The sequence below is a fragment of the Solanum verrucosum genome, unplaced genomic scaffold (genome assembly GCF_900185275.1).
Source record: "Solanum verrucosum unplaced genomic scaffold, falcon-dt-bn FXZP01000038.1, whole genome shotgun sequence".
NCBI classification, from domain to species: Eukaryota; Viridiplantae; Streptophyta; class Magnoliopsida; order Solanales; family Solanaceae; genus Solanum; species Solanum verrucosum.
In genome coordinates this window covers 1119059-1133305 of record NW_026020564.1, presented here as the reverse complement: position 1 = coordinate 1133305, position 14247 = coordinate 1119059, and the positions used below count along the sequence as shown (strand labels likewise).

The 14247-nt window shown below is 31.9% G+C and overlaps 2 protein-coding genes and 1 non-coding gene across 3 annotated transcripts in view; 2 read left to right on the top strand and 1 right to left on the bottom strand.

Annotated features, from left to right (window-relative positions):
* The window catches only part of LOC125810249 (methyl jasmonate esterase 1-like), a 364593-nt gene that overhangs the window by 119555 nt on the left and 230791 nt on the right, over positions 1–14247 (bottom strand). The window lies entirely within an intron of this gene.
* The window catches only part of LOC125810235 (red chlorophyll catabolite reductase, chloroplastic), a 1038333-nt gene that overhangs the window by 911181 nt on the left and 112905 nt on the right, over positions 1–14247 (top strand). The window lies entirely within an intron of this gene.
* On the top strand, positions 7671–7744 carry TRNAI-AAU (transfer RNA isoleucine (anticodon AAU)). Its single transcript has one exon. It is a non-coding gene; the product is annotated as a tRNA-Ile (tRNA).

Genomic DNA, 14247 nt, shown 5'->3' with positions numbered 1-14247 from the left:
TATTTCTACAAACATATAGCCACGTGAATTCTCAACTTCTTTTGCATCACTCTGAACCGGAATGGCCAATCAGTTATGCCAACTGATATTTATTCTAGTAAACTTTTAGTTTACTTTTGCATGTGATTCCTTCATCATGCTCATATTTTTATTCAACAAACAAGAGAAAGGCGGGTAACCTTTTGTGTAAATATTCATAACCCACTTTGATTGTAGTAATCTGAAGATATTTAATCTTTCAATAATTTATAGTCTCAATATAATAATTTTCAAATCCTCCGAAACTTAAAAAGTTTCTTTTGAGACTTACTACAATCCCAATATTATGAACAATTTCATTTCGGGTGGTAACAAATCAGCTCTTTCAGAACTCTCAATTAATTTTGTGTACTACCATAAATTTCGACAACACCATTTTTATGGTGACCATCTCCTTCAAGGAGAAAATTATTATTATTGTCATGATTAAAATTATTACATGCAAGACTTATTTCTTGACAATCAATGACAAATTTGTGTTGCCACACAACAACATTTATTTTGATCATGACCACAACCTTTATAGAAAATATTTATTTCTTTCTTTTGTCCTCCAATAGTTCATAATAAAACATACCACAATATTTGTGTAGTACTCAAAGTATATGACCAAAATGACCATTTATGTCAAAATATTTCCTTCCAATCTCTCAAACCTCCCGTAGAAGTAAGATGTGACATTCATCCAACAATACATGAACATGTTCTTATCCATACGAACACAAGTCACATTTTCTTCAAGAAATGGACTATAACCATTTGTACATTCTCCATAAGTTTTTATTAGAAACTCATTGTCATGCTTTGACATTATCAAATTTATGTGGCTCACCTCAACATCACTTTAAAAGGTCAAATGTACCAATTGTACTACCACTTTGTATTCCTTTATTTTGATAGAGGATTTACAAAACTTTTCAAATTGGGTTGCACCAACAACAATGTGCCCAATAACTTCTCATACCACTTTGATGGATAAAAACTAGCTTTAACAATTACCTTCACATTTGAAGGACCATCTTAAGAAACAATGTGTCCAATAACCTTTTATACCACTTTAATGGACAAAATTATCTTTACATTTGAAGGAACATCTTAAGAACCCATAATGTTCTTCCTTTTAATTACCACAATGATGACCATTAACATTTTACCACACTCATATTCATACATTCAATCACTTGTCATTTTCCAGACATATTATGCACTGCTACCACATTCACATAAGAGAATGAAGCAAATTAATTGGGCAAATTTTATGACTTTCAGTCAAAAGTATACAACTTTATGTTAGTCACCATCATATCATTACTATAGTGCATTAGGAATTAAACCCAATGTCTTACCCATATAAAAACGTCTTTGGTCATAAATCAATGGGACTTAAACCCAACTTCTTATTATCATGGTGCACCGAGACTTTAACTTTGTGTCTTACCCACTTGGTGCGGTGAAACTTGAATTCACCGTCTTACCCTCAATCAATGTCTTGATAAACCAAATACGTTACCAAAAAAATAATTATCGAAAACCATAAATATGATTTGAAATTGACTTAAAGTACAAGAAAAATGAACAAAATCAATTAATTAGAACAACATGTTAGAATCATATAAAAGCCCCAAGTTAAAATAAATTAAAACATTTTAATAATCCCTCTCAACATTGTTACCACAATATATTATTTTATAACATAAAGTTATATAAAAGAAAAGTGATGTGGCGCCTCTCTTTGGTCAAGGATTCTATTAATCTTTTTCTCTCATTTTTTCCGACTATTTTTTCTATATTTTTAAATTATTGTACAAAAGTGAACGTGTGAATTACTACTCCATTTGTTCATATTCTTAATTGTGAAAACTTAATTATCTTTATTTCCATGATTCTCATCGCTTCTGATAATCATAACTCCTAATTCATACTAATTGTCATGTTTATGATAACTTTTGGTATTTCATATTATGTACTATAAATAGAGGCATTAGAATTTTTTGTTACAAAATAAATGATCAAATTTATATTTATAGTAGAGCTAGAGATCAACGAGGTGAAGCCTGCTCATCTTTTTGGCCAAGAATCTCATTTTTTTACACTATAAAATAGTATTTTATAGCTTATATATTGCTTTTAATTTTATTTTTTAAAACTTTAAATGAGATTTGATTATTTTATTGCAGGTGTTTTTTTTTTGTTGAATGGAAAAAAAGTCATCTTCTCCATGATATTTGATAAACGGATCAAATTTTAATCTAGCAATTGAATGAGGGAAAATCTAAACAGGATCCCGCAAGATTATTGACAAAAAGGTATTGTAACACCCCAAAAAAAATTTCGAACTAAGACTCGAACCATCCTTCATAGTGAGTAAGTTTTTACCAAGGAATTTAAAATTTTTTAAGTATTAAGGTCAGGTGACTAGATGTAGCACCTTGAGTTCCAAAAAGAACTAAATTGGAAATAGCAAAATCTGAAATTTTGCAAGTTATGCTTAAGTTATGAGTTCTGGATCAACTTCAAACATCATAACTCTCAGTACAATATGAGTTATGTGGGCTACAAGATAGATAATGACAGGTCTTTGAATTATCTTTCCAACTCCACTGAGTTTGCTAAATTTTGAGCTCGTATGAGGGAGATAAGCCTGTTTGAAGTCAGGCTGTCCAATTAAGGAAAGTTATCCGAAAATATGAGGGGTATTTTGTTCTTTTCCTTACCTAATCGGATTTAAGCGTTTAGTAAGGTTTTAGGAGTCGGAACCGATTAGAATTAGTTTCATTCATCCCCAAAAGCATTTAGGGTTTTAGAGAGAAGATTCAAGAAGAGAAAATGTTCAAAGTTTCAAGTGTTCGTTCAAGAAATTCAAGATTTCACCAAGAACCTAGTTCTTTGAGGTATGTAAGCTTCCATAGAGTTGGGTTCGTTCACCCACATGCCAATCATGAGTTTGTTTCGCGAATCTATCCATAAATATTGAGCAATTTAATTTCTTGATGAGTTCTTGATAAGTGTTTTTGAAGTTTCCTTATCGATTAAGTTTTGATGTAAGATTCTACTTGGGCCAACTTCAAACAACTATATCTCTATAAACAGTTACGTGAGCCATAACCTATAAAATTAAAGGTATTTGAACCTACTTTCTAACGCCACCAATTTCGCGTCAATCCAATTCTGAGTAAAAAGTTATGGCTATTTTAGTAACCTATACAGTGTTGTTACAAATTTAACCGATGGAAAAACATTAAAAAGTTTTGTTTTTGTGTTTTTTACCTCAAAGAAAACCCTAAACGAATTTCTTGACTAATAAAAGGCTCAAAACAATCAGTTTTTCATCTTTTAGTCCATCATTCTCTTCTCTCTTAAACCCTAGGGCAAAACCCTAAGAAAAAATCAAAGTAGAAGACTCCCTTCAAGATTCTTTCAATCTTTTTCATGATTTTTCTTCAAGAGATTTCAAGAAACTAATTCAAGAATCTCAAGGAAGATTTTCTTGATTGTTTACCTTCAAGCTAGGGTTTCAAGCCTTCTAATCAAGTTCTTCTTCAAGATTCTTCAAGAACCTTGTTCTTCCAGGTATGTAAGGCTATCATAGTGTTGGACTAGTTCATCCTCACACCCTACATCTTCTTTCTAATCAGTAAAAGAGAAATCTAGGATTCTACCCCTAGATTTGAGTATTTTTGAGATAAGTTTACTTGAGTTCATGGTTCTTTTAAAAATTATATTCCTAATTATTGAGTTTCTATATTTTTATTGAGATCCTTGAGTTGGTTTGTTCATGTATATAATTCAACACAAACCCTATTTTGAGTTATAATTCTTGAGAAGTTTTTTCAAAGCCAACACTTGAGTTCTTAAACTGAGTTTTGAGAAAGTAAAGATGAGTTTTGAGAAAAGGGTTTTCTAAAACATAATTAGTATGACAATCGAGTATGCCCTCAATGTATGAGTAGTATGGTATCTAGATATACTATTAATTTTTATACATTATGACTTCCCGAGTCATCAATGATTATATTATAATATGATTTTGAAATTTTTTGAGAGAGAGCAGAGTTGAGTTCATTTTCTTTAAAATGATATATGAGAACTAAGTATTCCCAAGAGTAAATGTTTTCACATTTATGATGAGAGGAAACTGAGATTTCCAAAAGAGTTTTGAGCAATTTGAGTTTCATTTCTTTTAAGAAAAAGATTTTTGAGTAATTATCTCAAACCACAGAAAGAGTTATGTTTTTAAACATATGAGCTAGTATATTTTGGGAGTAGTATTGAGCACTGATATGGGGGAGAGGTCAGATAACTCACAACTCCAATAAACCATGTGGCCAACGTGGGTAGAAAGGGTCATACTTTTTAGATGATTCCTTAATACTTTTTAGCATAGACTAGTAGATCCACTTAGTGAGTAGGTCTTATACCCTGGCAACGTATATGACAGTTCTGGCAGTGTGGGTGAGACAGTTTATCATCACATAATTCATAGTGATGGTTGTCGGTTAGAGAAACTCCCACAGAGATATTTGTATTTTTATATACACAGAGTTTACTTGTATTTTCATAGCCAAATAGAGTTTATATTTTATCCTTGCATACAAACTGAGTATATTGTATTCTTAAATACATTGAGTTGCTTTCTATTGTTTTAAAAGATTTTCATATATTGCATCTCTTATTGTTGATTTATATTGAGTTGAGTATCTAGAGTTTGACTACCACGAGTCGAGTTTCTTATTATTGAGTTGAGCCTTATTTCACTGAGTTGAATACCTTATTATTGAGTTGAGCCTTGTTTCACTTAGTTGAATATCTTATTATTGAGTTGAGTCTTATTTCACTGAGTTGAATATTTTATCTTTGAGTTGAGTATCTTATTCCTGAGTTGAGTTAGTTGAGAAGAGGTAAGTATGTTTCCTTTTTATAAAGTTCAAGCTTATGTTATGCTTTAGAATTTTCCTTACATGCTCGTACATTCTACGTACTGAGCCATTTGGCCTGCATCGTTTCATGATTCAGATACATGTATTCAGGGTCATCAACATGTGTTTCGTTGATACCACATGCAGTTCGAGTTAGCTATGCTGAGCCTCCTTTCTTCCGGAGGGTTCCACTTGTACTTTCAATTATATCAGTTGTTAGGATGTTGTGGGTCTTGTCCCGACTTCCATCTTCGTCAGTTAGAGGCTTCATAGATAGAAAGTAGAGTTTGAGAAGTCTGTTTCATTTATCTTATTAAATGTTTTAAAGACTTTAGTTGCCTATTGTTGGCTAGTTGAATATTCCATTTATATTCAGAGTAAATTATTTGAGTTAAAGCTTTGTATTTGAGTTTCATGAATTTTATTCAGTTTTTAAGCTTTTGTATGCTTGAGTTAGTCTTCCACTTGTAGTTAGCCAGGATAAGGGTTCGCTTGGGGACTGCAATGATTCTCGAGTGCCGGCCACGTCCAGGGTATAGACTCGGATCATGACATGTATAATTAATTTTCTTTTTATTTACATGTAGGTCATACTTTTTATTACTTGAATTTTAGTGTAAGAACTTGAATTTTTTTTTTCAAGTAATGCAAAATTTATATCAAAAGCTCATTGTGAAATTGCTAAAAAGTCCTTTTTTAATTTTCTTTAATGTAAAACTTAATGGTCTTTATTTTCATTACTCCCATGACATTTTATTATTATAACCTCTAAAATAAGTTATAGTCATGTTCATGATGGTATTATGTATTGTAGTCCTATAAATAGAGATATTGTAATACTTTGTTGAAATGAGCACCTTAGCATTTTAAGTTTTCATGTTTTCAATACTTATTATAATGATGCTTTGATTTGACTTATAAAAATAAGATGAAGGCTATTGAATGGTGATTGTGCCCTGTGGATATTGACTAGAGCCCGGAAGATTGTATATTGATTTCATATATTTTTAAATGTTTTAATGATTAAGTCGTACAAATGATGTTGTATTATTTATCTATTTATTTATTTATTTATTTATTTTAGTTCTCTCATGATTTCTATTTATTTTGTATTTTATATAAAGTTTTGATTGTCATAAATTTATAATTTATGTTGGTTCGAAATAGTAACTTATGACTTTGTTGGACATATATATCTTTTTTCTTCTCCTTCTTTTGGTCTTTTACTTCCACAAAAATGTCTATATATAATATTATTTCATGAATTTTCACTTACAAATCCTTTCACTGTAGGTTTTAAACAACACTAAAATCTAAAGAATAATGTCTCAAGTCTCTTGAAACTTTCATCTTTACTATAATCTTTGGCTAATAATTCTATTTATTCTCTTATATATTTTTTTTTCACAATTTCTCTAATTTTTATTGTAAAATAATAAATATATCAATTAACCGTTCTTCATAGTCTTGAAAGACAAACTTAATGGTAGTTATTTTCATTACTCTCATACTTTTTATTATCATAACCTCTAAAATAATTAATAGTCATATTCATGACATTATTTGTTATTCATATTATAGTCCAATAAATAGAAGCATTGTAAGACTTTGGAGAAATGATTTATTATCCTTTTAAATTGTTATGTTTTCAGTACTTATTTTATTCATTCTCTAGTTTGATTTGAAGAATAAAATGAAGGCTATTGAATGGTGATTGGCTTGTGGGAATGGATGTTGTGTTTATTGATTTCATATTTTTTCTTTTTATTTTATAATGATTAAGATTGTAAAAATAATATTGCATTTTATTTGTAGTTCTCTTTGTGATTTTTCTTTGTTTTATATTTTATGTAAATTTTTATTATCGTAAGTTTGTATTTTCTTTTGGTTCAAAAAAGTAACATATGACTTTGTTAGAGGTCATCTAACTGCTAACCAAACGTTTTTCTCTATAAAATCAATTATATGTGGATAAATATATGTTTACATCTTATTGTCCTTCATAACAGCGTGAAACACAGACAAATTCACTAGTGTATAAATAAACTCTAATGGAAAATGACATTGCCATGAATAGTTTTTTAGATATTTGTATATGAAATTGATATGATAGAGTTTTCATAACACTATGTTCTTGAGACTACTTTGTTCATTTTTTGTCATTACTCTTACACTTTTTATCCTTCTTCTTTTTAAAAAATATATAAACAATATTAGTGCAAATATCAATTGAGGGTGGAAAATACTAGTAAATCTGAAGATGAATGATATATAATTTCATTTTAAAGATTATTTTGGCTATTTTTTTTTTGTGTTGTTAGTTGTTATCTTTCTCAAATAGTATCATAATACTTTTTTCTATGTTATTGATTATTAATACCTTTCTCAAATAATAATTATAATATTTTTTCAATGTTATTAGTTATGTATTAAATATTATTTGCAAAATCATTAAAAGTTTTACTTTTGCTTATTTTCTTAGTAATAAAGATGCACATCCCGTAGATTCATGGGACTTACATCCCCATGTCTCGAGGGTTATGTCTCACCACGTGCAACATAAAATGCCTCGCTTCACGCCTTGCATTTTAAAACACTGAAGAAGTATTTACGAGGAGAATAATTATGAACGATCTAGGTTTTCAATTTTGAGTTATAGATGATTGATTTTTTCTTAGATTTCCGATTGGACACCCATACCATTTCAAAACAAAAGGCCCATTAGCTCAGTTGGTTAGAGCGTCATGCTAATAACGCGAAGGTCACAGGTTCGAGACTTGCATGGGCCAAAACATTTTTCTATTCTTTCTCGGATTGTTTTATTTTTATTATTGTATGTATCAAACTTTCTCATCACCTACCGTCCTACATATACCAAGCCAACTAAAGTTAGCAAAAAAAATATTTATCATGGTATGAATAAATTTTGATTCATATTATATGATATTTATAATTTTTACAAATTAAAAAATAGTGTTAAAAAGGCAGGGGCGTGAGACGAGATATTTTACTTAGCACATGACAAGACGTAAGTTCTGAGACATGGGGCGTAAGTCCCAGGAATCTGTAAAATTTTAAATTACAATATAGTAAAATAATGTTATAACACAAAATTATAAAAATATATTAGGAATCTTCAAAAATTTAAAATACAGTATAGTAAAATAATGTTATTATAACACATGATTCTAAAAACACATTAATGGTTTAACATAATTACATACATGAGAGAAGAAGTTCAAAATAGTCCCTTATCTTTCAGTTAAGACTGAAAGTCATCCTTGAGTTTTTACATGGAGCATTAATGGTTCCTCATGTTTGCAATATTAGTAATATTTTGATCCTCTCTCAAACTTTTGCCTACTTTTTAACATTGACTTTATCTACAATTTATATATGAAATGTTTAATCGTCTTTTTATATATTTAATAGAAATAATAACTCTATGCGAGAGAAGGTGAGAAGAGGAATACCTTGTTTTGTTTAGTAGAAATGTTATTACAGCTAAAATCGAGAGGTTAATCACGTCAATCACCTTGTTCTATTCGGTAGAAATATTATTACATCTCAGATGCCAAGGTGTTCTTAGTTTTTCTTCAATAATATTTCTACCGAATAGAACACAATGTTCTTCTTCTCACCTTCTTTACATGGAGTTATTATTTCTACTAAATATATAAAAAGACGATTGAATATTCCATACATAAAATTATGCACAAAATCAATGTTAAAAAATAGGCAAAATTTGCGAGAGGACCAATAGTGCACCAATATTGCAAACCTGATGGACTATTAGTGCTCTATATTAAAACTCAAGGATGACTTTGAGTCTTAACCTAAAGATAAGGAACTATTTTGGGCCTTTTCTCCAAACATGATTAAGGAAATTCATAAAAAATAAACTTCTATCATGATTTTACTGGTATAAATAATGTAATGATAAAATATATTATGAGATGCAAATCAGCTCCAATTTATTAACTTTCTAATACTAAAAGAATCATTATTTCTAAAAATATATTACTATCATACTATACAATTTACCCCCCTAAAATATAATAATCAATAAAACTTATTAGTTTTATAATAAAAACATCACACCATCATGAGATAAAATAAAATTACTTTCAAATAACTAAGTATTAAAATATGATAATTTTGAGACATATGACAAAAACATGAAGACTAATGATAAGTGAAGAAGTCAAATTTCGATGAGCAGAAAATATTATGTAATATATTATCACCCTCGCAGTGTTATCGGATTGTCAATATGCGATACTACAACTTGTTATTTGAGCTACTCTCAATTTTCTTATTTTTATAGATGAAAAAAACTATTACATATCATTCATTAATTAAAGAATTATGAGGGGCAACAATGTTAACTACTGAATATAACCAGGGGCAGATCTATAGGTAGCGGTGGGGGTGCCACAACACCTAGTGACCTCAGAGGAAATTTAGTTTATATATGTATATACATATAATATATATTATAAATAGTAAACTTGCCACCCATAGAACAAATTGATGGTATGGTGCCACTGGTGGCGAGTAGTGTTTTTCCCCCAGGTACTTGTTACGACCCAAGCATACATCCTGGACGCGGTCGGCACTCAAGAACCATTGTTGGTCCACAAGAGAACCCTCATCCTGGCTGATTACAAGCGGAAGACTAACTCAAGCATACAAAGCTTAAAACGGAATAAAATTCATGAGACTGAAATACAAAGCTTTAACTCAAATGAAAAACTCTGAATAAAATAATATATTCAACTAGCCAAAAATAGGAAAACTCAGTCTTTAAAACATTTAACAAAATAAATGAATAGACTTTTAAAACTCTACTATCTATCTATGAAGCCTCTAACTGATAAAGATGGAAGTCGGGACAACACCCACGACATCCTAACAACTGATATAACTGAAAGTACAAGTGGAAACCTCTGGAAGCAATGAGGCCCACCATAGCTAACTCGAACTCCATGCGGTATCAATAAAGCTCCTGTTCATGACCCTGAATACCTGTATCTGCATCATGAAACGATGCAGGCCGAATGGCTCAGTACGTGGAATGTACAAGCATGTAAGGGAAAATCTAAAGCATAAACAAAAGCTTGAACTTTAATAAAAAGGAAACATACTTACCTCTTTTCAAACTTACTTAACTCAAGAAATACTCAAGGATACTCAACACTACTCAAACTTACTCAATGCAGAAGCTCAAATCAGTAATAAGGTTCTCAACTCAGTGTAAATCAACAATAAGGTACTCAACTCGAAATACTCAACTCATGATACTCAAGGATAAAACAACAATAAAATATGCAATATATATGGAAAGCTGTAAAATTGTAGATAGAAAGTTAATGTATTGAAAAATACAATAATACTCAGTTTGTATATAAAAATACAATATAACTTTGTGGGAGTTTCTCTAACCAACAACCATCACCATGAGCTATGTGATGATACAACGTTTCGCCCATGCTGCCAGAACTGTCTTATACTTTGCCAAGGTATAAGACCTCTCAACTAAGTGGATCCACTAGTCTGTGCTAAAATGCACTAAGGAATCATCTAAAAAGTATAACCCTTTCTACCCACGTTTATGGAGACTTGAGTTATCTGAACTCATCCCCATATCGATGCTCAATACTACTCCCAAAATATACTCAGCTCATATGTTTTAAAAACAAAACTCTTTCTGTGGCTTGAGATTATTACTTAAAATCTTTCTCTAAAAAGAGATGTTACTCAACTGCTCAAAACTCTTTTGGAAATCTCAGTTTCCTCATCTTTTAAATGTGAAAACATTTACTCTTGGGAATACTTAGTTCCCATATATCATTTTAAGGAAAATGAACTCGACTCTACTCTTTTAAAACTCAAGTGCTAAAGTCTTAAACCAAGTTTAGAAAAAGTTGTAAAAGACTTCTCAAAATAGGGTTCATGCCGAATGATGGACGTGAACGACTCAATTCAAGGTTTTCAATAACCATACAAAGAACTGGATACTCGGAACTCAACAACTCAGAACTCAAGAACTTCAATGATACTACTCATTTCAAGAATGCTCAACTCATAAGGTTCATGCAGAATTATGGGCATGAACAACTTAACTCAAGGACTCAATGGTACTACTTATCTCAAGATTTCTCGACTCATATGGTTCATGGGGAATTATGGGCATGAACTACTCAACTTAAGGGCTTCATGGGTAATATGTAATAGTTCCATGATTAGGAATATAATCTCAGAAGGGTTAGGAACTTAATATTCAAGACTTATAACTTGAATATACTACTCCTCTCAAAGATACTGAATTTATGGGGTTCATGCGGAATTTATGGGCATGAACGACTCGACTCAAGGGTCTACATAACAATATGGAACTCTTGTATTCGACTCTTCTCATTGTTTATACTTATTTCCTCAAAACTTAGCTCAAATCGAGAGTTGATCTCAAAGGATTCATACTTGAACTCAAAGACTTTTTTGAACACTACTCTTAACTCTCTCTTGAATGTGAATTATGAATCCAAGAGTTATGGTTCATGATATGAAGGATATCATGATGATAAAGTAGACTCACGAATACATTCTCCGCATTCTCATACTCACTTGCTCGAGTCTTTAAACAAGTTACTAGAAGTTGTAGAAGACTCCACGAAAGGACTCAAAGGGGCTTTCTTAGAATGTTCGAAAGAATTCTCAAAAATTTAACTCTTAACCCTACGTTAAATTTGAATTATGAATTCAAGGTTATGATCATGTTATGAATGATTTCTAGGTGTTTAGAAATAGCTTAGAGTGTTTAGGATCAAAGAGGAGTAAAGGTACCCTTTGAAGAAACTTAAACGGAGCAATAGACTGCAAATTGGACGGGGAAGGCGCCCCTGGCGCACTGAGTGGCGTGGGACGCCAGCTTCTAAACTTCAGATCATACTTTGGGGCGCACTAGCTGGCGCGACACTCCAGGCCCCAACCCAGAAAACCCGATGAATTTCTTTGCTCGTTTTCTCACCCTAACTCGCCTAGAATCGAACGGTTTCTTCCCTAATCACTTGTATTTGATTAATTAACATAAGGTCACTAGGTGCTACATCTAGTGACCTTAGCAGTCAAGAAATTTTAAATTCCCAGTAAAATTCTACTCACAACAAAGGATGGTTCGAATCTTAGTTCAAAGTTTTTCTAGGGTGTTACAATATCTCTTCCTTGGGGTCATTCGTCCGCGAATGACGGTTGGACTAGGTATGGAATGGAGTTACTCTTACTAAGGTCTGAGTCTAATGGTATGCTCTTATTTTATTCAAGTTTAACCCAAATCCTTAGGTTCGGGTTTTATACCTCTCTATAGGGAATCTCATCCCAAAACTATTACTCTTTACCACCATATTGGGCTCATATCAAGAACCACCTAATGTTTAACAACACCGCATTCAAGCTTAGTACTCCAACAACTCCATGGACTCCTACTAACTAGCTCCTTAAGAAATTCTCAAAACTTGACTTGATTTCTCATCTTATCATCTCCCCATTAGGTCTAAAGCTAGCACTTGAAAACTATGGACCTATTCCACATTGACAACTCAATTATGTTATCTAGGCACACATGAAAAATTACAACATAATTGAAACCTCATCTGGTAACATACCATCTCGGCACACCTCTTAATGCTCTTGTTACTCTTGTGACTTAGCCACACTTCTCTGCCCTTATCTAAATGTTAGGGTCTCTCACTTGTACCACCATATTTATTGCAGCTTATCACCTCAATTCCTCACCTACTCTATGTTAAGTCTTCTACATCAAATCTCAAGACTAACATCATCACCCTCATGTTGCCTTTCTTTTGATCATGACACTCATCTCAAATTCAAGCTTAACATTTATGAGTAAACCCGAATATCAATATGATTGCTCGCTTACTATACTAACTTACAACTACTGGATACAATTTCAGAAACACTCGTCCACCAGGACCTTATGACAAATAGTCAATCCTCACCTCTTAGTATTCATACTTACAATTTACTATCACAATTCCCTTCACAACTTGAGTACTATTCACTCATTCACTATACCTCGATGCCTAATTAGTTCTATAACACTTTGAATATCATGGGCACTCCCTCAAAATCATAAGCCTAGCTTAGATTTATCACCTCATGAATACTTATGCTCTTCTATTCAACACTTACACCTGGTCATTTCCTACACAATGACACTTCATCACCAACTCCTCTCTAGCTACAACACACTCTACCTCCTATGATGGAATCTTCACAACTCATCACTTGTTTGTCTACCCATAAGGGAAAACTTTTCATTAGTAACTTATTGGGTGCATGGCTATAATAACATAGCTTGCCTCATCACTATCTCCATTTCTAGTATTACTAAACCTCTGCATACTTTCCTCTAACTCTGGGCTCTTTCACTACTACTGCTCATGATCTCGTAACTCATGCTACCTTTTCGGGTGAAAATCTTACCCAAGTTCTAAACATACTTCTTAAAAAGGGTCTCAGATGAAACAGGACTTAGAGAAGAGAGTACAACTCGCTTTTAGCTCAAATGCACTATAGCGACCCTTTTTAAAGAGACCTAACTTATACTTGCGACATTCAAAAGCAATTAACGAGGGCATACTGATTATAATCTAGTAGAGGGATTAGATTCATAATGACCTCCGAAAATTAATTTAAGCAAATAACCCACAAGCTTTTCATGTATATATATTATCCTCACACTCAAGGATGAAGTAACAAGAATATTACAAGCTTCCGAGTACCGAAATCAGCCTGCTCATGTTTCACACAAACATTCGAAACAAATAGTAAATTTAGTATATTACAAGACTTGGGTTTACACACCCCAAAAAGATAAAAACGTATAGCGATACTTATATTACAACCAATGGTGACATGACCAAATCAGCCCTCAAATTCTCATGTAAATATACAAAACATAGATCATGTACAAGTCCCAAGGTTTATACAAAATATATATGCCTATATGCAAATGTGATCTTCCTTAAAGCTTTCAAACTCCATCTTCAATGGCCAACTTCAAGCATCCTCTCGAACATTCCCTACGATAGAAACAACTATCGCTAAGCATATATCTTAGTGGTGTAAAAACTATAGGTTCGAAGCCCTCAAATTCGCCAAGTTATCATTCTCAAGTAAAGGGCAGCATAATTGAACATAATAAATAAATCAAGTAAACAATATATAAAGAGTATCAAGTTCGATATTTAAAGATCCAAATGTCAAGAAT